This window comes from Aulonocara sp. 'chitande type north' Nkhata Bay, linkage group LG1, assembly GCF_057382095.1.
Source record: "Aulonocara sp. 'chitande type north' Nkhata Bay isolate Kocher_YH1m ecotype deep benthic linkage group LG1, A_spYH_male_GT1.1, whole genome shotgun sequence".
NCBI lineage: Eukaryota > Metazoa > Chordata > Actinopteri > Cichliformes > Cichlidae > Aulonocara > Aulonocara sp. 'chitande type north' Nkhata Bay.
In genome coordinates, this window is record NC_141344.1 from 8,497,817 (window position 1) to 8,525,232 (window position 27,416).

Genomic DNA, 27,416 nt, shown 5'->3' on the forward strand with positions numbered 1-27,416 from the left:
CAATGTTTTGTTTTTTAAAATATATATACTTTTGTCACTTGATTTCAGACTTTAATAAACAGTAATTCTTTGTAATTTGTTAGAACCCATTAGGGAAGGCTGAAACACTACACTTTAATCGGAGCCTGGTTGTTTGATTTAAAATCTGCTGTAGAGGCAAAATTACAATAAATTAATAAAGAGACAAATCTAACTCAAGTTGGCACTAGAGGAAAAACACTTTGGGGCATTTCTGTTGGCTTTATTTTTCAACTCAAGAGTTTGTCTCTTGGAATGGTGCAAAGCCAGAAAGGTAAAAACAACCTTTTCATTAATGTTGTCAGAAAGACCTGCACCAGCTTTGATCCATGAACATCAGAGAATGCAAAATACAATTGCGTGTTTAAATTACCAGACACAGGCAGACTTGTCCAAAAAAATAAATAAATTGTTAAACCGATGAATGTGGCTGTATCCTGATTTGACATAACATCAATATTCCAGCTATTTCAGAATCCAGAGCATGTCTCGAAAGCAAAAGGCTTGAATAGCAATATTATAATAAAGCTAAAGGAGAGCTGAGGGAGCTCTCAGAATCCATGCATCATATGTGACTATCAATTTGCCTGCTCTCTTTTGCTCACCTATCCTTTATGTATGCAAGATACCCACTTTTCCTGAAGAATAGACTCCTGGTGTTATAGAAATGTAAAAAAAAGAAAAGGTGGAGCAGAGGGGTATCGAAAGAAAAACACAAAAGACAAAGGTGCAACTTATTGTTGGAACAAGGGCCAGTCAGGGAACAGATCAGCCATAAACACTAACAAACATTGTACATTGTGTATGAACTGTTCAGCACTAAGTTGTACTGAAACCTTTGATAGTTAATAATCTAACACACATAATAGTTTCAATAATTGTGTAATTTATCTATTTGTACAGTTATGGCCACAAATGTTCTATCCATATTCACGCATAGTTTGAGTGTTTATTATTTACCAAAAACAATAAATAAAAAAAACTATAAAAACATGTAAAAAGTGAATATGGCAGAAAATAGAAAATCTAGCCCCCATCCTGAATTTGATAAGGGGCTAAGATAATCGATGGATGAAAGGATGAATGAATGGATATAAAACCTAGATAATTTCTTCTGTGCTTTTCAGGTCCTTGTTTTTAAGAAGAAGAAGAAGAAAGTGTGTACATTATTGTACTTTATTGAGCCCCGTGGGGAAATTGCTTGTTTGGATCAGGAATAAAACCCCCAGGAACTATTCATTACGCGTGAACTTTATACCAAAAGGTTAAATCGAAATTAGAAGCAACATCTGAAAACACTCCATCCATAACAATGCTGTGCGCTGACAGCTAAAAACCTTATGTTCCATGGATACAACAGAGGTACTAAAAAATGATTAAACAAATTTAGCAAATCGGAGAAAATTGATAACTATCAGTCTTCCTGCTTCTTTTAAAAATTTTCATTCAACACTTAATCTTTTATCATCACATGGTCAAGCACACCAACACTTTTGTGGCTGTTGACACCATAGCAAAGCCATGTAGAGACATAGTTTGTTTTCCCATTCTCCACTGCTTCATTCACGTTTCATAATCATTTAGTGCAGGTTTCACATTCTTCATGACTTACAGTGGAAAAAGTAGAAAAATGAAGTGTTTTGCAGTCATCGACTACTGGGCCAAAACACACCGCAGTTTAAAGTGAATTTGTATTTATTATTAATAATAATAATAATAATGATGGATTGGATTTATATAGCGCTTTTCAAGGCACCCAAAGCGCTTTACAATGCCACTATTCATTCACTCTCACATTCATACACTGGTGGAGGCAAGCTACGTTTTTTTTTATCTACCTCGGGAATTTACATCGGTCATTATAAGTGCCGTTTATATTCCACCACAAGCGGACACGGTCACCGCCTTATGCGAGCTGCATGAGGCACTCACACAGCACCAGACACAACACCGGGACGCTGCGCTTATTGTGACGGGGGACTTTAATAGCGCCAACCTCAAACGCGCAGCGCCGAACTTTTATCAACACATCTCCTGCCCCACCAGAGGTGAAAGGACACTGGACCACTGCTACACTACAGTCAAGGACGGCTACAAGGCACAATCCGCCCTCCTTTTGGCAAATCTGATCACGCCGCCATCTTCCTCATCCCAAAATACAAACAAAGGCTGAAACAGGAAGTTCCGGTTCAGAGGAAGGTCGCGCGCTGGACGGATCAATCGGTGGCCGCGTTACAGGACGCACTCGATGACGCAGACTGGGGCATGTTCAGAAACAGCTCCGACGATGACGTCAACGTGTTTACGGAAGCGGTTGTGGGATTCATCGGGAAACTAGCGGATGATACCGTGGAGACAAAGACTATCACAACGTTTCCCAACCAGAAGCCGTGGGTGGATAAAACCATCCGCGACGCTCTGAGATCCCGCACCGCTGCCTACAACACGGGACTCATGACGGGGGACATGGACCCGTACAAAGCCGTGTCATATAACGTGCGGAGGGCGGTGAAAGAGGCGAAGCAGCGCTACGGGAGGAAACTAGAGTCACAACTCCAACAGAGTGACTCTAGGAGCCTGTGGCGGGGACTAAGGACAATAACGGACTATAAAGCACCAACAACCGGTATGACGAACGCGGCCATGACTCTGGCAGACGAGCTGAACACTTTCTATGCTCGCTTCGAGGCTGCAGCTAAGGACTCCAACAATGCTAGTGTTAGCAGCGCTAACGGCTGCAGACAGGAAGATACTGCCAGCACCGGAAACGTGCTCGTCATCTCCGAGCATGAAGTAAGGAGAGCCTTCAAGAGAGTGAACACCAGGAAAGCAGCAGGACCAGACGGCATCCCAGGTCGTATCCTAAGAGACTGCGCATACCAGCTAGCTCCTGTGTTCACTGAGATATTCAACATCTCTCTATCTCAGTCGGTGATCCCCACATGCTTCAAAGAGTCCATCATTGTTCCTGTCCCGAAGAAACCCCACCCTGCTTCTCTCAATGACTATCGCCCTGTAGCCCTCACCTCAGTAGTGATGAAGTGCTTTGAACGCCTGGTCAGAGACTTCATCATTTCTTCACTACCAGACACACTGGACCCACTACAGTTTGCTTACTGTCCAAATCGTTCCACAGACAATGCCATCTCTCATCTCCTCCACACATCACTCACTCACTTGGACACTAGAAGGGGGAATTATGTTAAAATGCTCTTCATAGACTACAGCTCTGCATTTAATACCATAATTCCCTCCACACTCACCACCAAGCTGGAGCATCTGGGACTCAGCTCATCTATGTGTCTGTGGATCTCCAACTTCCTAACTGGCAGACCACAGGCAGTAAGGATGGGCGGACATGTCTCAGCCTCCACCACTCTCAGCACTGGAGCCCCCCAGGGGTGTGTTCTGAGCCCCCTGCTGTACTCTTTGTACACATATGACTGTGTGGCCACTACCAGCTCCACCACCATCATCAAGTTTGCTGACGACACCGTCGTGGTGGGCCTGATCTCTGATAACAACGAGACGGCCTACCTGAAGGAGATTAGGAATCTGGAGAACTGGTGCCAGAGGAACAACCTCCTTCTAAACGTCAGTAAGACAAAGGAGCTGATAGTGGACTTCAGCACTAAGCAGGAAAGGAACTACCAGACCCCTGTCATCAACGAGTGCCCAGTGGAGAGAGTGGACAGCTTCAAATACCTCGGAGTTCACATCACGCAGGACCTGTCATGGTCCTGTCACATCAACACCGTGGTGAAAAAGGCCCGTCAGCGTCTCTACCACCTCAGACGCTTGAGAGTCTTCCAACTGCCCTCCAAGGTGCTCAGGAACTTTTACTCCTGCACCATAGAGAGCATCCTGACGGGAAACATCTTAACCTGGTTCGGGAACAGCACCATGCAGGACAGACGAGCTCTACAGAGGGTTGTGCGGTCAGCTGAGCGCACCATCCGCTCCGAGCTCCCTGACCTGCACTCAATCTACAGCAGGCAGTGCTGGACCAAGGCCAGGAAGATCGTGAAGGACCTCAGCCATCCCAACAACAGACTGTTCTCTCTGTTGAGGTCAGGAAAGCGATTCCGCTCCCTGAAGACCAACACAGAGAGACTGAGGAGGAGCTTCTTCCCGCAGGCGATACGGTCTCTCAATCACACCACCACACAGTACTGACCTACACATACAGTTCTTACACACACTGGACATTCTGGACATTGTTTCACTTCATTACTTAAATCACGCTGCTGTTATTGTGTATATATTTATTTATATTTCTTCATACATTCTTATATAGTTCTATATTGTGTATTTTGTTGTACAGTTATTTTATTTTCAACTTTAATTTATATATTTTATCTTATTCTCCCAGTTAAATTTACCCTTCATTCTAATTTGTGTTGTACAGTTATTTCATTTTTAACCTTAATTTATATTTTATTCCTTCCTAGTTAAATTTACCCTTTTTAATTTTTCATATTTATTTCCTATCTTATTCATAGCCTTTTCCTTTTTTGTTTTCTTTAGGTCACGAGCAGTTGTCCAAGCATTTCACTACATATCGTACTGTGTATGACTGTGTACGTGACAAATAAAATTTGAATTTGGTTGTAGCCACAGCTGCCCTGGGGCAGACTGACAGAAGCGAGGCTGCCATATCGCGCCATCGACCCCTCTGGCCCACACCAGTAGGCGGGAGGGTAAAGTGTCTTGCCCAAGGACACAACGACCAGGACAGAGAGCCCGGGGATCGAACCGGCGACCATCCGGTTACAGATACGCTTCCCAACCCCCTGAGTCACGGTCGCCTATTAGTTAATATTGATGCTTAATTTGAGCATAGCATTTTTGATTCTAACTTGACAATGGTTACATTATTTACTTATATAATTAATAGGTGAATGAAGTAAAAAAAAAATATGTTGATTGACTTCTAGCTCAACTATGCAAGGTCTGAGCACTAGTTTAATATTAATTCTTCTCACTAACATGAGTTACAAATAATAGAATAACTGAAGGCCCTAATGTTATTTATAGTGATGTCATGGCTCATGGCATTTCACTTCACATCACCAAGTCCACTTACTGCACAAAAAAGTCACACAAGATTGACAATGAAAACACAATATGAAATTGAAATTTCCCAACATGGTTCTGACACAAAAATAAGTTAGTTTTACACCATTAGTTAAAGCTAATTTGTGATTCTCCATAATCATTTCCAGCTCATAAAGTTGTTTATAAAATCTATAAGAATCTAGGTTCTGTTATGACTTTGAATTGATCAAAAATATGTTAAAATGTTAGTTATTCAATTCATTCACTACATGCAACAGTGTCTGACTTGTCCACACCCAAAGCAAGTGATTATATGCAAGTGTGTGTTTAAAGACAAGACAAAGTAAAAAGACATGGAAAGTCAGGCCTGATAGACATATTTTAGAGATAGTTGGGCTTTCAATTTTAAACTCGCTGATGTATTCATGCTTAAAGTGACATTATCCTGTCTTTATAGCTTTTTTCTTCAAAGTTGCACTTGTGGCCTTTAGCAAATCATGAAAGAATACCAATCCTGACATACTGCAGTACAAGTATCAAGTGCATACTTTGTGCTGAATTCATTTCTGTATTAGTTGGCCCTATGTTCTGTTACCATATTGGTCCAACATAAACAAAAAGAAGCATACTAATCCCGCCAAAACCAAAGAAGTGAGCCAGCACTTGATTGTTGATGAAGGAGCTCTGGGCAGGGTTAGCCAGCCTGGTCCAGCAGGTGGCTGATTAAGTATGTGCCAGCCTCCACCATGAGAACCATCCATTCTTGCACCAGGTGGCCCATCAGAAGATTCCTCGATCCAGGCTCGTTAATTCACTCAGTGCCCTAAACAGTAAATAACAGTAGTGGTGAATGTACACTGACTAAATTGAGGCTTTTTTAAGCTACAGTACAGTAAAGAAACCAGACTTTCTTGTAGTTTTTATATTGGTCTTTAGCAGCAGTTCCCCAGGATTCCTGAAAGAATTCAAAGCTTTTCTCTGGGTGGTTTTGCTCATTTTCAGAAGAAGGTTTTTGTTTGTTTGTCAAACCATTTAAGAATGATCTGTCATTCAAGGATTGATCTGGCGGCTGTCAGAAATAACGCAGATTTAAGGTATTTCCACACTCGGTTTCTTTTTTTTCCAATTCAATTAAATTTTATTTATATAACGCCAATCACAACAACAGACGCTTCAAGGTGCTTTCTATTATACAGTAGAGCCTACAATAATAGATACAGAGAAAACCAAAACAATCATATGACCTCCTATGAGCAAGCACTTTGGTGACAATGGAAAGGAAAAACTCCTTTTTAACAGGTAGAATCAGGCTCAGGGAGGGGCGGGGCCATGCTGCAACTAGTTGGGGTGAGAGAAGGAAATTATTGTAAATTATTGGTATTTTACTCGGCCCTGAAAATCTTAGAAATATGGTATATAACCAGATTCTTACTCTGGATGGCATTACCTTGGCCTCCAGTAACCCTGTGAGGAACCTTGGAGTCATTTTTGATCAAGACATGTCCTTCAATGCACATATTAAACACACATGTAAGACTGCTTTCTTCCATTTGCGCAACATCTCTTAAATTAGAAATATCCTGTCTCTGAGTGATGATGAAAAACTAGTTCATGCATTTATTACTTCTAGGCTGGACTACTGTAATTCCTAAAAACTCCCTGAAAAGCCTTCAGCTAATCCAAAATGCTGCAGCAAGAGTACTGACAGGGACTAGAAAGAGAGAGCAGATTTATCCTGTATTGGCTTCCCTTCATTGGCTCCCTGTTACATCCAGAATTGAATTCAAAACCCTGCTCCTCACATACATGGTCTTAAATAATTAGGAATGCTGATTGCATTCAGCTGACCCCCCCCAAAAGTGTGTTTCTCTTACTGTTGATTTTAGCTTGTGAAGATTTAGCAGTTCTACTGGAAATACTGTTAACTGTCTTCTTTATTTACTGCATATCAGTACAAATCCCTCCACTGCAGCATGAAACTATTTATGTTCACAGTTCAAACAACATTTTATCTTCCCCTCACTGCTGCCCTCATCCTGAACTTGTTCTTCACAGCTTTGCCTCTTTTTGCTCCTCTCTCACGTCTGCACCATTGGTCTCTTTATCATTGATGACACATCAATATTCCAGGAACAGAAACGTTTTGATCCTCTACTGTCTCCAGTCTAAGACTGTCCTGGAAATAACTGCTGACTAGTTGTTATATTGTAGGCCACCTTAAGAATTTATGAGTTGTGTTCTAACCTCAGGGTAACCTCCTACATCCTCCACATCAATACCCAGCAAATGTCCAAGGCCATGGGGCATGATTACAGAGCCCAGGTGGACCTTCATCATGTCCTTCACGCTGCCATGTAGGATGCCAATCTTTACAAGTTCTTCCAGGTGAACCCTGTCAGCCAAGCCGTGCATGTCGGTTCACTTCACACCTTCGAAATACACATTTTTGTCAATAAACAGAAAAAGTGTTAAAAATGTAACTATGCATGTTATTTAAAATTTACTGAATTGTCAGTGTAATTCACAAGGACATTATTTTCAAGACTCCAACTGTATATTTTTCTAACTACTGAAAGATTTTAAAAAGACATCACAGTTATGATTTGTACTTAAAAACAAAAGCATATTTCTATAATATATTATCATGTAACCCTTAAGTTTTTCTACATGACCATTTCCATAGTTGATTAGAAAATAATATAGCCTGGTCTGATCGCGGCCATTACAGCATGTGAAGATTTCAGGATGGCCTCATAGATGGTCCTCTGAACCTGCCGTTAGCTAGGAAGGAGCAGGTGATGTCTGAGGACAGCAATAGCACTCTCCACCCATGTCAAACAGACTGCATATCTTACATGCTTGAGTGCAAAAACGTGTATAGATTTCAGAAGTCACTAAAGGTCACAAGAACCGTAACCATGTCACTTGATGGCCTTCACTAAATATTGTTGAGTGGAAAAATTCCTCATGTAGGAGAAAAAGCCCCCACCCCCCAAAAAGGTACTCACCACATATCTCCATTTGTAATCGTCCTGTCATTAGGAGCCCCAGGATGACCATAATAGATGACAGACGGATTAATGACACTGGTGGGAATAAACAATGCATACATTAAAAAGACAACTAGTAATAAAACATAAATAACTATTAATCTTCAAAGAAGAGAATACATTAAAGCATCAAACAGATTCCAGTCTCTTGTTTTAAGCTCCTAGTTTAACCAGGAAAAATGCTTTCATCTACGGGCAACTAATCCTTACAATGTTCACAATACATGGCCTTTAACACAAAAGGCCAGAACATGATTAACAACATCTCCCAATTTTTCACCCATAATGATGCTGCTAGGTCACAGCTAAAGGGGGGATGTTAATGTATTTTTTTTTAATGAGCACGGTTTGTTTTGCCAACAAGTCACCAGGGATACAGAAGAGATGCATGGAGCCTGCTCAACTATGTCATAAACTCAGCATTTTGTGCTCTAAAAGAACAAAGGAACAAAGTATGTGGTGCTCTAATGCCTAGGGCTATGGTCTCAGGGTTAGCTGCTCGAATGTTTGATCAATATGCTACAATCACCGACATTAGACTCCCAAAGACAAAAACACTACATCAATGATCTTTGTTCATTAATTTTTGCACCAGGAGGATCAGACTGAAAATACCTTTTTAACTAACTTAACCTAAAATGGTCCAATTTATTTCACGTTTATATTTACTAAACATCTTCTCGAGATTAATAGATTTTATATTTGAGGAGTCGTTTGTGTGGCTGTATTTTGTTGACAAAGATGGTCCAAAAGTGAAATCTAAACTTTGCACCAGTTGTGCTCAAGCATCTCAACAAACATGGCATCATCTAAAAACTGAAGGCTAACTTTTTGTCTGTCTTAGAGTGCCACATTTGGTGCAGACATAAAGCAGATATAATTAATTATATCATTGCAAGCATTTGACTGATCTAAGTGCAGGTACATCTGTACTTTCTTTGTTTGTATGAAGTCCTTAGAAATAAATCAGGTAATGGATCAATTAATAAATCCTCATGATGCACAGATACACATAAGTAAATAAGTAAATAAAGTTTATTTATATAGCACCTTTCACAGACATGTGTCACAAAGTGCTTTACAAGAAAGGTAAGAAAACACAATACAGTTATAAATACATCATAAAAACCCTGGTCTAATTAAAAGCTTTTTGAAATAAAAATGGTTTTAGCTGCTTTTTGAAGGTCTCCACTGACTCCAGACACCGTAGAAATAGTGCATTCCACAGTCTGAGTGCAACAGCTTGGAAAGATCGGTCCTTTCGAATTCTAAAACGAGTGTGGGGGACCATTAAAAGGTTTTGATTCGATGACCTCAGGTTATAAAAAGAGGTATGTGTACGAATCAAATCATCAATACAGGGAGGGGCCTGTCCCTGTAGTACTCTAAAGGTTAAAACTAGAATTTTAAAATGGAACCTAAATCTGATTGGTAGCCAGTGTAGTGACTTTAAAACAGGAGTCATATGAGCTCCCTTGTTTCAAGTTCACTTGTCCTCTCCTGGAAGAAGAGCACACATATACGAATTGTGACACATTTCTCCTTTAGTGTAGCAGTAGAGTTGGAAGAGACTGCAAAGAAGAAAAAATAATTTTTAGCAGAAGAACTTTTGCTGTCCTTTTCCTGACTCCATGCTTTTTAAGAATTCGTTGAAGTCATTCACTTTTTAACCACCACATTGTCAAGCACAGGAAATACCTCAGTCGCAATACTCCACACCTCACCACTGTGCTCATATGTCCTGCACCACCCTCACATACTTTTCTGCCACTCCTGACTTCCTAATACAATACTACAGTCCCTCTCCTGGTACCCGATCATGTGCTTTCTCTGTATTTACAAAGGCACAATGGCATTGTGATATTCTCTTGATACCTCATATCTTCATGGTATGGCTCATCACTTCATCCATAGTTACTACAGCTCCTCTCATCACCATTGTTCCACTGCACAGTATGTCCACAGGACAAACCGTCTTTCCACTCTTGATCCTCTTCATTGTTGCCCTCACTTCTGCCTTACTAATCCCTGTCCACTTTCTGATTCACCAGCTTTCTCTTATCCATCCTACTCTCTGTTTCCTTCATTAATCAGCTATTAAAGTGTTCCTTCCATCTTTTCACTCATTAGTACATTTCCATCTCAGTCCTTAACCACCCTGACTGGCTGCACCATCCAGCAAAATCTCTTTGTCTAACCAATCAATACAAGTCTTTTTCTCCTTACTTAGTGTCCAGCTCAAATACAACTCACTAATAGCCTCTTCCTTTTCCATTCCCCCTTTGGTATGCTTAGCTTCCCAGTGCTCCTGTCTACTTTCATCATCTCCCTGACTATCCCACTTTTTCTTTGCTAATCTCTTCCAATGAATGCTTTACTGTACTTTTGCATTCCACCACCAAGTTCCTTGCCCTCTTTCCTCTGTCCAGATGATACACCAAAGACCTTCTTGGATGTTTCCCTCATCACTTCAGCTATACTTTCCATGTCATCTGTTGACACTTTCCTACCACCCAGAGCCTGTCTCAGCTCCTCCCTGAACTCTGTGCATCATTCTTCATCTTTAAGTATCTACAATTTAATCCTTGCCTCTGCCTTCACTTGCTCCCCATCCACTGCTGCCTTGCTACATGCACCATTTCCACCACCCTGGAGTCACCTATCTTTTTCAGACTGTGCTGTCTGCATAAGACCAACTCCACTTTTGTAAAAATTACTCTACTTGTACATGCTTCCCTTCTTCTGGAAATTGCATTACCTGTTACCTCAAGAAGATTATTACAGGTAATAGTTCCTCTCACATGGTAAACAAAAACAAGTCTCATGGAAAGCTACTCTGACGGCAGAGTATTGAAAGTCAGCCAAACTAAAATAATAGCTTTTATAATAAAATAAAAATAAGCATGAGCCAAATAAACCGAAATATCATTTTAAATTGCTTTTCTGTGTTTTGCTCTAATGTCTTGGCTTGACTAAAAGCCATAGGCAGCTAATTCCATATATACATTCACTGTATTGTTGTGTGCGTACACACACACACACACACACACACACACACACACACACACACACACACACACACACACACACACACACACACACACACACAACAATACAGTGAAAGTGTCTGCATAACATCTACATAGGTTAATGTGGAATAAATCCATTTGCTTGTGCTTCCATGTCTTGTCACTAAACACAGCCCTTACATCTTTCTAATGTAAAATGTAAAAAATAATAGTAATATTCCCATTTACCTCTCTATTTCATATTTTTCTGCCCCCCTATTTTTAATTAGGGGGGCAGAACTATATGCAGTTATCAAGCTTGAAAATTACTTGTTTCTGTTTTTCCTAAAAATGATTTCCAATGAACATTAAAGAAAGACGTAAGGAATTGCTTTAGTGTTAAAGTTTATTGGTCAAATATTATCACAAGGATCCTAACACCTTGAATCCTTTCTTTTTGAAATTTTGGTATGTTCAAGGATGGTTTGTTTAACTCAGGAGGATCTAACCATTTTGTGGGCTTCGCTGGAAATCCTGTTGGTGTAGCACAGGACCTCCAGCTCCATATGAGACGGCTACAAACAGAAGGAGGAGTAACCAGCTGTCTCTCTGACCAGTAAACTCAATGCACATTACAGTGAATCTACAGCCATGCAATAAATAGAAAACAACTCTTACACTTAAAGAAAACTTTCTTTTTTCTAAGAGGGGGCCCATATTCCTGTCTTTTGAGGAAAAAATTGTTGCGATATAATTTATGGAGTCAACAGTTTGTGTCAAAGCAAAAGTGCTTGTTTTTGTCTGTGACAGGTTCAGATGCAATCTTGAAACTTGCAGACACAATTAGTTTTTACAGCTTCTCTAGTAAGCAGACACATCAAATGGGAAGTTATGCACAGCTTTTCACATGCACAAAAAAAATGTAATATGTAAGTAATGTATAACAAATAAGAATATGTTGGTGGTTTATTCTGCTTCAAGTATCCTCAATAGAGAGCTGTCCCAAGTGGCTGATCTTTGTGTGTACTTTAAGTGATATATAACAGAGTTATTAAATGGCACAGAACAAGCATTTATACTTTGACACGGTCAATTACCCAGCAGGATTACATATATACCACATTGTGGATTACATTATAACACAATCAGCAGCTATTTTGCAGCTGCTGATTGTGGTATTCAAGCTCAAAATGACACCGATTCCACACACCCAACAGACATAGTTTGAAAAAAAAATGCCAACACTTAGTGCAATATTTGTACTCTAAAGACTGAAATAAACCTAATATAAACTGCTAAAAGAGGAATGGTGCAAGGACCATGTGTCACACAGCTTTTAAATGAGATCTTGTCATTCCAGTGGAAACTTTGTAATCGACTGCTGCAGAACTGATGAAAATGTTTCAGTCCACAACTAATGTAAGTTTTAGACCTAAATCAAATTTTTCCTGTGCTTGCTGATTCATACTATTATATTTTTTTTTGTGTGCGCATGTTGTAGCTTATTAATGAAGCGAATTAAAGTTTTTTTTTCCCACAAATGAACAACATAAATAACACAGGGCACTCACCCCAAACACAGGCATTAATTAACGTAAAAGGGAAAGAAAGCCCATGAAAAGATAGCCATGCAAGCTGGAGTAAGAAGAGGGGGCAGAGGGTTCAATCAAGCCCTGCTTCCCAGGAGGTGTGCCTGAAAAGCATTCCTCCTCATTTTAGAAAATGTCAATTCATCTGGAGGGTGCAAACCTTAATGCCAAGGACAACCAGGCAAGCACGAAGTCCATTACATCTACACCGACCCACTCATAAATTGAGAGGAAGGGGAAAAAAAGAGACGTCTATAAGAGAAGTCATTGTTTTTGATAGCAAACACGCCATTACCCAACTGTGCAGCTATAACTGCAGAGGTTCGTGAGAGTCTGACTAAATACAATCTTAGGCAAAAGCTTTTTTATTCTTATCTTAAGTGGACTTCTTCAGTAATACATTTTAATTACCTACCATTGCATTCATGAGTGGGTTTAAAAGACTGTTGTCCACTTGGAAGCTAATTAAAAAAAATAAAAATGAAAATGTTTTACTGCTGTTCATTATGTCTTGTCTTGCAAAGCACTTTGTAACATTGTTTTTGAAAGGTGCTAAAAAAGTGTATAAATAATAAAAATAATAATTAAAGTAATAATCAACAAACACGAGACAGCTTGGTTAACTGAATTACATTTCAAATTTAATTAGTCAGCAGGAATCAGTATATCAAGTTTTCTGCAACATTAGTTAAAAAATAAAAATAAAAACATCCATTACGAAAGTATAATTATGTTGATAGTTATCTTGCTAGTTGGTGAAATTAAACATACTAACTCCATCAAAGGAGGCAGATGGTGAGGCAAATGCACCCACTATCTGTATTCTGTCCTCACTGCAGAAAAAAAATACACAGACAAATAAGGTATTATAGTGCCATGTTATGCACTCAAAAGTTTATACAGCATTAAAAAAGTTTTTGGTGTGTATGGTTAATTTGTTTTTTTGAAAACTAAAAAAAACAAATGTGATATTAGGGCTTAAACAAAGGTTTTATATATATATATATATATATATATATATATATATATATATATATATATATATATATATATATATATATATATAAATGAGTTGGGAGCCAATTTAAAGTAGCGTTCAGGAGGGTGATTAGTGCAAAAATTACCAAATAGTTGCACACTTATTTTCAGTGATTGGTACATACCAGTGTGAGGAAAACTGCTGGTTTCAGGACACAACATCAGCTATCTGCTGTTCAGTGCAGAAGAATTAACAAGAACAAATTTTCTGCTACTTTCAGGCTGCAGAATAAAGGTCATTTTAGAAGGAACCATTGTGCCTATGTGGCCTCTCTAGCACTCAGCAGCACACTGAATGATATAACTCAAAAGACTTTATTACTCCTCTGCCAGCAGCCTAAATGTCACCTAATAGATTCCTAATTCAATGCACACAGATAATAAAGTGATATTTTAGTACTGTTACTATTATTAATAAAGCTAAAATTATTTCTTGTATTTACTGTATTCCAACCCTCTTTATCCTCAAAATCTAAAATCCATTCATCCATTCTAGCAGCTTAACTTCAGTTGTATTAAAGAAGGCAGATGGATTTTGAGTTTTGACTTAAATAAGGGAAGAGAGCCAATATTCCAGAAATCTGGAGGAAGTGAATTTCAAAGTTGAGGGGGCAGAACGGCTGAAAGCTCTGTGCCCCACAGTGGTGAGTTGGGCAGAGGGAACAATAAGGTAAGTGGCGGACAAAGACCTAAAGGAATGAAAAGGAATAGTAATGTGGACTAAATAACATAAGTAGGGAGGGGCCAGGTCACGGATACTTTTGAAAGTGAGAAGTGATATTTTGAAAGGCAGCCAGTGAAGCAGTTGAAGAACAGGGGTGATGCGCTCTCTGGAGGGTGTGCAAATTATGATCTGGGCTGCAGAATTCTGCCGGAGTTTCAGTTCATGAAGGGACCTGTTAGGGAGACCAAAGAGAAGAGAATTACAATAATCAATCCGAGAAGTGACAAGGCTATGGAAAAGCATAGCAGCAGCATGGGGCTGGGAGGCTGGGGACGATTGATGTTATCTAAGTGGTAGTAGGCGGATCGGTGATGTGATTAATATGAGACTGAAATGTCGAAACTGTCGAGGATGACACCCAGACTCTTAACCTGAGGGGAATGAAGGATGGAGGAGTTGTCAATATTAATGGAAAACTTGTGGGATTTGGTTAGTGTGGAAGCTGTGCTCATGAGTAGTAGTTTTATTACTAATGAGTTTTAGAAAATTGGAGGAGAACCATGATTTAACCTCCATGAGACAGTCAGAAAGGGAGATGGGTGGAAGGGTGAAATTGGGTTTGGAATAAATATACAGGTGAGTGTCATCTGTGTGACAGTGAAAGTTAATGTTGTATTTCCAAAATATGTGACCAAGTGGAAGCATGTAAATAATGAATAAAAGAGGCCCCAATACTGAACCCTGGGGCACACCAGCAGAAACAGAAAATGAACCTGAAGAGTAAGATTTGAGTTTAATGAACTGAGAGCGATCTGCATGATATGAGGTGAACCAGGCAAGGGGGGTATGATTAATGCCAATGAATGCAAGTCTTTTCAGAAAGATAGTGTGAGAAATCATATCAAAGGCCGTTTTAAGCAGCTTATTATTATTATTTTTTATAATAAATGCAATGAAAGAGATTTGATGTTTTCCATGACAGAATCATGTCTGTCACTTGAAGAACTGAAGATCAAAGGCATTCGATTCTGATTTTCAGCCTTGTCCCTTGCACACAGTTATTTCTCCAGATTCGCTGAATCTGTTGATGATATTATGTACTGTTGATGTACTGTGCAATAGTACTGTGCAATGTACTGGTTTTTTTGGGGTTTTTTTTGCCTGTCCCATTTGGTTCTTTAGCGGTCAGAATTGTTGTCTGAAGACCAACAACGATACCCAATGGATTTATTTTGCCAAATGGATCATCATGGCATTGCCGTATTGGTCCATTTGATCGACCTTTGTTTTTATTATTTATTTAATTTTATCTTCAGTTGTTACAGACGGGACAGACATGAGTGAGGGATAGGAAAGGGAGAAAGAAAGAGGAAGGAAAAGAAAAACACCTGTTGAGAGAGAAAGAATAGAAAACAAGCAAAAAAAACCAAAGAAACATACTAAACACAACACCATCGCATTAATCTAGCTAAGTGTAAACAGCAGTAAATACTAAATATTCAATGTTGTTGTGCAGCACGCAGGACAGACAGCACACAATGTGCTTTGAAGTAGCAGCCAAGAAAGGTGTGATTTAAGTCTACGAACAGTGAACACCCGTGTGCACACCTGTGTGGATCAGCGCGCTTGTATTCAAATGGTTTCCACATGTAATGGTCTGCAAGAGGATGTAGAGAGCCATAGCCCTGTCCCCCAGGGCATGAAGCAGGCATGGAGGAGATCCAGGCCCCAGACATCCAGAGGCCCCAGAGTGCGAGAGCCCAAGGAGGACCACCGGAGGGGCATCCGTGCCACCCTCATGGGAAGGGCTAAGGATCCCCAGACGAGGGGTCACCCAGTAGCCACCGAGCAGAAGCTAGAGGGGGCTGCACCGGCGTGCCCGCCGGCTCTGCCGGCAGCCAGCTGTGCCACAGTGAACCAAGCCGCAGGCCCAGAGGCCGGAGGCCTGAGGGCCACCCGCGCCCCGGAAGAGGCCTGACCGAGCAACAGGCACCAGGCCCCGCCAAATAGCCACCGGGAGTGAGCTGGTACATACCTGAGCGCCCAGCCCCGGACACCAAGAACCACCAATGTACCGACCCCTGAGGGCATCGGTCACCGGCAGGGAGTGTGGTGAGGGGAGATAGGCCTCCACCCTTTGGAGGGCCTGGGAGTTCCCAGAGAGGTGGAGTCTAAGACCCGACCTGTGCAATGTACTGTTGATGTACTGTGCAATGGTCTTCATAATTTTACATTGAGGAACTTAATTCTGAAACTGTTCCACAATTTGGAGATGAAGTATTTTGGAAACCGATGAACCTCTGCCCATCTTTACCTCTGCGAAACTCTAACAAGTCCATCCCCAAGATGCTCTTTTTTATCTTCCGTTATGTTACTCTTCTGGTGCCAATTAATCTAATTAGTTAGCAAAATCTTACTCCATCTGTTTCTTTTAAGTATCAGCCTTTTGTTTCCCCCCCCACCCCAACCTTTTTTTAGACATGTTGCTGCAATCAAATTCAAGATGAACTTGTATTTTTAATGAAATAGTAAAATGTCTCACTCGTTGTATGTTTTTATTTACATTCTGATCAGCTTTCCAACTTTTCTGGCATTGGGGTTATAGTTTATGAATGAAAAACCGTTAATGTTAGCAGTAGTTGTAAATCTAAGGAGTAAAACACACATCAGTCAACTAAAGCAAGATGAAAGAACTTTGAAGTCCACGGAATTCTTTCAACAGCTTATTTGCAGCCAAGAAGGCAAATGTAACCTGATGGATGTAGAACTGCATCTATTATATTAAGAAAGCCAAAGATATGGAAACTAAAAACACTCTCCCAAAAATAAATAATAAAGATGAAAACCAAATACTTTTACATCACAAATTCAAGTATTTAAAGGTAAATTGCCAGAATTTTAAGCAGGGTATTGCCCTGAAGTATGTGTGCATGAATACCTCCCAAGTCTGAGCACTGCCTAAAATATTCATGACCTGCTTTGGATAAGAAAGAAATATTGTCCTCCTCTTGGTTTGTCTATAAGTAGCACTGTCACATGAATGCTGAACACCACCAACTCTGTCTTTTCTAGATCTCAGCTGTGGGTCATGCAGTTTACTTTTTCCAATTTTACTTGCTGTGTTTAGCTGGTATTACTTCATGGAAAAACTGGCAGATGAGTTGTGTCTTAACTTGTGATTAATAAAGGTATCTAACACCCAGGCAGGTACGAAGATGTAAAATCACCTGAAATATAATCTGAAGAACAAATCATCAATAGGACAAAGTTTAAATATGGAAATAATTGTAAAATTATGTGATCATTTATTACCAATTTATAGGCAAATTTTCGGTCGTCAATGCTCTTATATTGTACTCTGCATATATTTTATGATTTGTTAACATGAACACCTCCAGAATAGCTCTGGTGCTGTCAATCCACCAGTACAGCTCCCCTGGGAATCTGCTGTCAACACTGATAGACATAATCGTTTTCCCAGTCTCTCAAAACATGCAATTACAAAGAGCCTGAACTTGATTGCATTTTTCCCACTGGGCTGCCAAAATGAAGCAAATTAAATTCCACGTTACAAATTTAAATAATAAAATTCAATATAAAAGTCCCTTAAGAGTATTGGTGGTTGAGATCTTTCACCATTGTGCATTCTAATGAACTGTTGCACCAAACGGATTGTTGCTGTGATGCGCCATGTGATTTGGGGGAGCCAAAAACTGGATTGTGAACTGTCCTCTGGGATTTCACATCATCCCACAGAAATATCAGCACAGGTCCCTATTATCATATCACAGGTGATCTTAAACTTTTAAATGCATGTTCATTTAAAATTTCAATAACATGACTTTCTCACAAGATATAAATGAAACGGGACCTGCCATAACAAGGCATGCATTCATGCCTACTGTAGAAGAAGTAGCACAGTGAGGATTCTTTTTCAAAAGCAACATCAGCATTTTTTTTTTATTGAAAGTTTTGTAATTATGACAGTCATCCACATGAAAAAAACAAAAACAGTAAAAAAACCAAACAAACAGCTCATGATCATCACTTCACCCTCATGGTGTGTTTAGACCAAACACAAATCCCTCTTTTCCCATGATTACATATAGAGATACAAAATTTGAGCCTCAGTCATCTTTATGGACCACCAGCCCTGTATCATTCAGCTTTGATATGAAAACAGAAAAAAATAGGAAGGGAAAAGTTTGTAAAATCAGAATTCATCATATATCTCACAAATTTTCATTTCTGTGCAGATTGTACCTTCTTATTTTCCTTTGGCTTTGCTAAAAAATAACGTCTTATTGCAGATTATATTCTGCCACTGAGAACCTCATAAGCTCTTTTATAAAAAGGTACTTTAATTTAGCAATACACACAAACAAACAAACAAACAAACAAAAAAACAACACCCCCCCCCCCCCCCCCAAAAGAAAAACAAAAAACAAAAAAAACAAACAACCAAACAAATAAAGATACTATGCACTAACAATAACATAATGGCACAGTGAAACCCGCAGATCAGGTCCCATGTCGTTAGGTTTTTACTACTGTCCACTCAGCACTTTACAGTCCATCCCTGATCATTTTCGGAAGGGTATTTCCAGTCTCTTTTATAAACTACCTTAAAAAAAAACAAAAAAAAAAACAAAACGTGACCACATCCTTAGTAGACCTTCCATCTTCCAGTAGTTGCATGAATATCTCATCCCACGTTACCACCTTCAACAAATCTCTCCCACTTTCTCCAGTTTTTATGAAATTGGTCCATTTTGAGGTAAAAAAAAAAGTAAGTTTTTCCATTCTATATATTTCCTCCATTATTCCTATCCAATCTTTCTTTGTTGGGGGCTCTTTCTCCAGCCACCTCCTGGTAAGCGCTTTTTTGCCAGCTCCCAACAGGATGTTTATCAAAAATTTGTCCTTTAAGGAGGCTGCTGATGGGATATCGCCCAAGTACACAGTACAAAAATCTAAATTTAGTTTGAGACCACTCACCACACAACATCAGCATTTTTAAACACATAAACTTCTGAAAAATGTTAGGAGAATCAGATTATTACACTTTTTGAAGTTGCCCTTTATGACAGCCCCAGGCCTTGTGTCAGTCTTGGTTTTTGGGCCTGCCTGTTACCTCCTTATTTTTTAGGTCTTAATTGACAGCTCTTCCATTCTAATAGAGGAAATTATTTCAGCTGCTTGGGAGCCCATACAAGCCCGTGGCCTTCCAAGATGTCTCTCTCACACTCTCCCTCTCTCTGACTGATCCCTTTCAAGCACCCAGATGTGTTTTGCTTTGTTTTGTTTTTTTTGGTTTGCTTTCATTTGCTTTGGTTTGATTGTGTTGTAGTTATCCCTAGTTTAAGCCACACATGCCCTTAGGCTAACTCCTATTCTCTTTCACATTTTTTATGATTATGATTAATACATTTTGATGTGGTGAATATTGTTCCTCTTTGGAACTCCCTTCTTTATTATAGTTTAAATGAGCCAGGCATAACTTCTCACATGTGGCACAGAGCAAGAAATGGCATATATCAGCAGAGCTGTCATAACTGAAAATAGTGCATTTAATTCCCATGGGTAGAGCATGCATTTAATTTAGGCTCAGATGCTGCCTGGGTAGAGCATGCAGGAGGCAGAACACATCAAGGCCACCTGCTATTTGTGAATACACCCGACTATTAACTGTACTTTTCACACATCAGTATAATTATACATCATACTGACTTTGTACCGGGGAGCTGAAAGGTTAGACTGTTTAATCAATGTCCTTCTAAAAGCAAGTCTCACTATTCATCTTGAACAGCTCTAGGCACCAATTTTGATTCATTATCTAAATTACCTTTAATTTAAATAGTTACATGGATATAAACACTGATGTATAAAAGCAGAAGTCAAATATGATAAAAGTTGTTCAAAGAGTTTCTTACCTTTGCCCCAAATTAAGGTTGTAAGATGCTTTGACCACACCAGAGAGGCTGGACTGTAGAACCAACACTGACAGACTTACAGGTGAAGTACACCTCATCAACAGCATACTTCTCCCTCAAGTGCTCTTTAGGAAAGATCGTGTCAAAAAATGAAAAACATAAAACCGACAAAAACAAGTGCACTTAGCAAACTATACACATGAAGTCAAAGAGATTTTAAGAGGCTCTCTTAAAACAAAACTGATGGGTTATGTTATAACTTTGAAGTCCAGTTTTGAGGACAGAATTCGGAGGAAAAAAATAATGCAGAAAAATAGTGCAGAACATAAAGTGCTTACCAAATTACTTTTGAGTGACAGTTATTATTATTTTTTTTATAATAAAATGACAAAAGATTCTTTTACGTTTATAGATAAGGGAAAAGCAAATGGTCAGATGGTCAGTATCACATTATAATGTTGATCATCTTAAACACGTTAACAATCGATGTGGAGCAACATTTATTTAATCCATAACGTGTCACATTCACAATTTTTAAAGTGGAGCGATCAAATTTGCAATTTCACATAATTTTGTAGCTATTTAAGTAAATAAATACAAATGTACTGTTCTATGTGAACTTGCAATTCTGCAGCAGTGCTGTAGTCAAACAGCCCTGAGGCAATTTAGATAATGATACCAAATATTAAATTAAATTTGGCAATAATAATATTGAAGGTTCAGCTCACTGCTATGGACTAGCTGGTGATGGTGTTGGCCTTGTACACAGCTCTTTGAGGATCAGTGTGACTCACTTTCCAATCCAAGCAGCATAACTCTCGGGCAGTTTAGGAACAAAAAGAAAGGAGTCCACATCAATGGCTCCTAAGCAGTGAGCCTCAGTCACTCCAAAAGCCCGGTGGAAGAAAGACTCCTGTACAATTCAAGAATCAGTTACAGGATTAATGAGCTAGCTTTGTTCAAAAGAAATATAAGAGCTTCCCATTGTCAGGCCACTTGTGACATCAAAAATAACCTTCAATATGGCAACTGATGTCTGTTCAAATTCACGTGGTGGAAAACCCAAGATCATCGCATCCACTTAACACACTGTTTACTGCTACAACTACACATGTTTCTTTTCCAGCTATTTATTTATGAGTGACTTATGTATGTATGTATATATATGTATATATTGTACTATTCTTAGTTAGCGTATTGTCTGTCTTGTCTTAATGTTGGTTTATAATGGAGCACTGTAACAAAAAATAATTTCCCCCAGGGATCAATAAAGTATTCTGATTCTGATCATACAGATAAGTGATTCCTATACAATGTGCAGGTTGGTCTGCATACTTGTGACAGAGTATGGTTGATTATGAGAACTGGAGAAACTTGCAACTTGACTTTCACCAAGTGAGGTGTTTATCCACTCAAATCAAATGCACTCTGGGTGATCAGACACAACCAAGAGCAAACTCACTGCTGGCTTAAGGCCCGAGAAAGAATGAATAAAACCAAAATTACAAAGTACCTACCTGTCTAAAGAGGACATCTGCAGTACCTCTGTGCCTTTTCTCCTCCCTGCAGCACCACTACTGACTTTGGCATCACACTATCTTTGGCTTTCAGCCCCTGGCACAGTCACCATCAGTTCTCGGTAAAAAGGGCAGAGAACACCCTCAGGGTGTCATTGCCCAGCCAGTAGACAGGTCTGAAAGGACAGAAAGACAAAATATCTCAACGTGGCTCAGGGTGGAGTAGAGAAAAGGATTCATAATTGAAGTCTAAATTATAACTGTCCTGTATCAAAGAGCACAAGCCTGCAAACACAATCACCACACTGACCATGCTGCTTGCATCATTTACTTATTCTCTGATATCCTGATATTTGTATCACACTAAGATTAAACTACTTTTAGCTGCTCCCTTAAATGCGAGTGGTCACCACAGCATGCAGTTCTGCATATTTGTCTTTGCCAGACTTTTATGCAAGATGGTCCTCCTAATGCAACACCCGAGATATGATTCAGTGTTGTCTTCTGATTTTCTCACAATAGAATTTGGTTTCCCAAAGAAACCAAACCTTTCCATAATTCCATTATTAACCCTTTTATGTATGAATTATGACAACCTCAATCAGGATTTCTTAAGTATTTTTATTCATCTTTAGGCATAAAAAGATCAAAGCAAAAATACTTAAGAAAAAAAATCTGATCAAGGTTGTTAAAATTCACGCATGAAAGGGTTAAATAACAATAATTACAATAAAACACATCCTACATCTATAGTAACATACACTGCCACCAGTGGGCTGCAGGGTATGGAGTGACACATCAGTGTCCAATGTAATGGTTTATGTGCAAGTATACCATCAACACTGACACAAATACAAGAAAACAGCCTTTGAATAGCTGTCCACTGTTGTGACCACTATGCATGAAAGCGTTAATGTTAAACCTAAAATGCAGCAATCAGCATTAAAAACCCTGCATTATAGTATTTATGTCCACCTTGTGTCAGCAAAAGAAGTCTGAGCCATCAAGACATGTACATGCAACCTCTGAAGGTGTTTTGTGGTGGCTGCACCAAGACATTAATCCTTTGGGATCCTTTGGGTCCATAGATTGTGAGGTTAAGCTTTTAATGCAACGGCTGATTGGTGTAGATGCTATCTGATACTATCGATTCCACAGTCATAATAATATAATAATTGTATTATCTAATAAAATGTGAGGCTGTCTGTGTAATAGATAAAGTCTGGCCCAAACTTAGTCATGCAATAGGACAATGATTCCATTCACAGCATCTCAAATCTAACTGAATGGCTGAAAAAAGAAAAGAATCTGCGTGTTGCAGTTGCTCATTCAAAGCCCAAACCGCAATGTGATTGAAATGCTGAAGTGCAACTGAATCACGAAGTGTAATTAATTTTTCACACAATGCTTCTGCATTTTGGCATAGCTTTTTTTAATACATAATGAGATGGTGTAATATGTAATGTTCTATAGGTGTGAAAAGTCAAACATATATGCTGTAGTAGAGGGAACTTACTGATAAGCAACTGGTCAAAGTGGCTTATGTGGAAGTAATTTAGTGCACATTCCAGTTATAAAATACAGTTAAGTATTATTATTTTATTTATTTATTTATTTTATTAACAGGTTGTGAAATTGAAGTAATTTCACAAATGGAAGACTTGCATCAGTTGCATGTAGTTACTGTAGCATTTTTAAAGCAAAAGATGAAGTTACTCTGGGGAGTTTATATCTATATATAATTTCTATTTGGATGCACTAAAGAATAGCAGCATGTTTTTAATAGCTGTTATCTGTGTAAAATTTGTGTGACCAAGTTGTCTGATATCGAAAACAACTGCACACTTGGAGAATCAGCAGGATGGCTTCATGACTTCTCGAAAGAGGTGCAATTCAGTGCTTGCCAAACTATTTTGAATAAAATAAAGCACTTCAGTTCAAAAACAAATGAACTGCAGCTTTTTTTAGTGTCATTTCTTTTTAAAGTTTTATCTAGAAAAACTAGCCCCCCAACCTTTATTTGGATAAGTGGATGGATAGACGGACGGATGGAAAACCTAGATAATTTCCCTCTGTGTTTACCAGCTCCTCATTTTGAATCTCTCCCTGACCAGAAAAAATGAAAGAATTCATTACACATGACCTTTATTCCAAAAGGCTAAGTCATTATTAGAAGCAACATCTGAAAACACTCCACCCATAACAATGCTGTGCGTTTTGGGGAAATTAAACGAATTTAGCAAAGCAGAGATCAGAGAACACATAAATCTCCTGAAGGATATATTCCTGCTTCTTTTAAAAATGTAAATCAACAGTCAATCCTGTAGCAAAACACGGTTGAACACATCAAACACTTTTATGGCTCTTGACACGATCGCAAAGCTGTGCATAATGATGAGCTCACACTTCATGGCGCGCCAGTGCCTTCCCAGTAGGTTCTGTTGGTAAAACACAGCACTTATTGCATATTTTCATACATACTTGTCAAGGTTTCACATGCTTCAGAACTTACAATAAAAAAAACAAATGTAATGTTTTAAAATACAATCACTGACTACTTGGCTAAATAAAAGACAGTTTATAGTGATTTTGCATTTATTGCTAAATAATAAATTTACTGTTTCATATCTGATTCATTATAAGCTATCAATGAGAACAACTTTAGGTGGAGCGATCTTTTTAAAACATTAAGATGAGCTTTGCCTTTCTACCCTCTGGAAACAGGCTGCAGGACAAAAATCCAGTTATTATCTTGACTTGGCATTATGGAGAGCTAACATTGCTGCAAGCCTACGAGTTATTAAAAATTAAAGCTCGTCATGCCTAATTGCTCATCAGAAAATCAGAAATCAGCTGTGTATACCAAATAAAAACACAAAATTCCTTATTTGCGCATGCCTCACCAGTGAATGATGGTCTATGAGGACTATGAGGATGGTCTATTATGTTAATTAGGACCCAACTCCAAAATTATGTTCCTTCTCCAAAGCACTAGTAATGGATTTATTAACCTTAATAAAGCTGATGGTATGTTATTAAAAAAAAAAACAGTGTCCCGTTTTCAAAACTTTTGTTAAAGTATTTGTTAAAGAAGCTAAATTACATTTCGTTTTCCTCATGTTGTTGTTGTTGTTATTTGTGTTTTGCTCCAGTCATTCAGCATTGATTTGTAGCACAATGCCATTCATAACATTACCATGAGATGGTGCCACAGTCAGAATAATTCACCTGGGCACCTCAAAACACATGAACTTCTTTAAATGTTACCACACCCTGGATACATATAACATTGTAAAGTCAAATGCAGCATGTGTAATTAAACTCATTTACAGTTTGTTTGTTTGTGAGCTTTAACCTGAGATTCTGACGTTTCTGACAAAATACTTTATATTTAGAAATCGATTCAGGATTTAATGAATCAATATCGCTTTATTCAAGCTAAAATTGATTTGAATCGGAAAATTGATTATTGAAACCCACCCCTAGAGATAACCCTAATCCTAACCCTAATTTATCAGAACATGTGATTGTTGTGCCCCCTAAAAAACACATACATTAAACATATTTTTTGATTGTAAAGATGCTGGGGTTGGAGTCTTCACTGATAATGACTTATAAGGATTAAAAAGAATAGACTTCACAAATAAATAAAATATTTGTGTGTTAAATTGTGTGACTATACATCTCACTGTTTAAAAAAAAAAAGTAGGCCAAGAGGCACTTGGAAACACAATTTTGAGTACTAAAACAGGAGTTTATATATCTGTCTGTGGAGAGATTTTATCAGTAGCGTTCCAAACAAGCAAGATACAGTCACAAAGCTTTACACAAAGAGGGGTGTAGCTGACTTCAGAATGAAGGCTGAGTACAGATATGACTATGGTCTGAGATTTCATTAGTATTGCAGTTGGTGTTACTTGTCCACGGGTGTACCTTGCCTTTCGCCCGGTGACAGCTTGGATAGATTCCAGCCCATCTGGGACCCTGAACTTGATAAGCAGTCAAGAATATGGATGGAATAATTTGTGCCCTCAACTGTAGAAGATTCGAGAGCTTATCTAATATTAGTTATGATGACATAAATAGAACATTATCGAATAACTGAATACACTAATGTTGTAGTAAAATGTCACGGTTCATGCCGTATCCTCATTTACTGCACAGGAAACTCATATCAAACTGACAGTAAAGACCAACACTGACACAGACTTACCATCAACTATTTCTCCCTGAAGTAAAGGAAAGCACATAATTATGAGCAAAAGCCACTACGATCATACTCTTGTTTTTAAGAGTGAGGCAGTTATGAAATAGTTTTGGGGAAAAAAAGTTAAGCCTTCTTTTGTACGACTTCACCAACCAGTCAAGTTATAGTTTAAATCTGTTTCTATTCCATAACATGATAAATGCCAAGAAAGCTCAAAGATAAAGCTCAAACTTTACCTTTGACTTTTAGATATAAAATATCGTAATTGTATAATTTTATCTTATTAGATATTTTTGTGAAATTTCTCAGTAGTAATATACGTATTCTTGAATTACAGCTAAAAGTATTCATCAAATGTGTGTTTATTTACATCATCCAAGGGAACATTTGTGTCACAGTTAGGACAACCCAAAAAACTAATGCTGGAGTGTAGGCGTAATAAGGTGTAGTCAAACAGATGGCAACACAGTAGCTCAGTGGTTGGTACTGTTGCCTCACAGTAAGAGAGATCATGGTTTAAACCTGGGCAGGGCCTTCTGTATGTAACATACACACATTTATAGACTTCTTATTGTCTTACTGACCACTTCAACCTCTTTAGACTACAAGTCACATTTTATCTATTCATTAACCAGAATTAATACAGAGCTTTACTCTGCACATTTCAAAAACTCCACCCAAGCATTAGGGAAATATGCAAACTTCACACAGTATATAACAATATATAACATGAAAGCTGCTTCTCTTTCAGACTCTGGTCGCTGAGAGTAACTGAGACACAGCTACAAATGGTTTTGCAGCACATTTTCCCTTGACTTCTGTCTCTGAATATTCATAATAATAATGCATACTTTATTGATCCCCGTGGAGAAATTACTTGTTTTTCTCTGCATTTGAGTGAAGCAGTGTGCAGCCACTGAGCAGGCGCCCGGGGAGCAGTGTGTAGGGACAGTACCTTGCTCAGGGGGTACCCATTCAGTGGATTCAAACCCCCGACCTTCCGATCATGGGGCGACCACTCTACCTACTGAGCTATCCCTGTCCAGCTATTCCAGTTCTTGATGAGAAAAGGACATTCACATTGTCACCATATTCCCTCTGACACTACACTGAGGGTGAAAAGTTCACACATTATTATCAAAATAATTTATGTTGTGATGCTGTGACCCACATTATCAGTTCCATTAACTTTGTGACAAATTGTCTTCACTGAGCAGCAACTAAAAAAGTGCAATTTAATTTTGAAAAATCAAGGTTTGACAAGTCATGAGTCAATGTTTTGACAACACTGGATCAAGCCTGAAATTAAATGTTAGCTGTATGTATTTTTTTTT

General features: G+C 38.8%; 1 pseudogene; it reads right to left on the minus strand.

Moving 5' to 3' along the window:
* Positions 1–5,667: 5,667 nt before the first annotated feature.
* On the minus strand, positions 5,668–22,188 carry LOC147338646 (xaa-Pro dipeptidase-like; annotated as a pseudogene).
* Between the last annotated feature and the right edge of the window lie 5,228 nt (positions 22,189–27,416).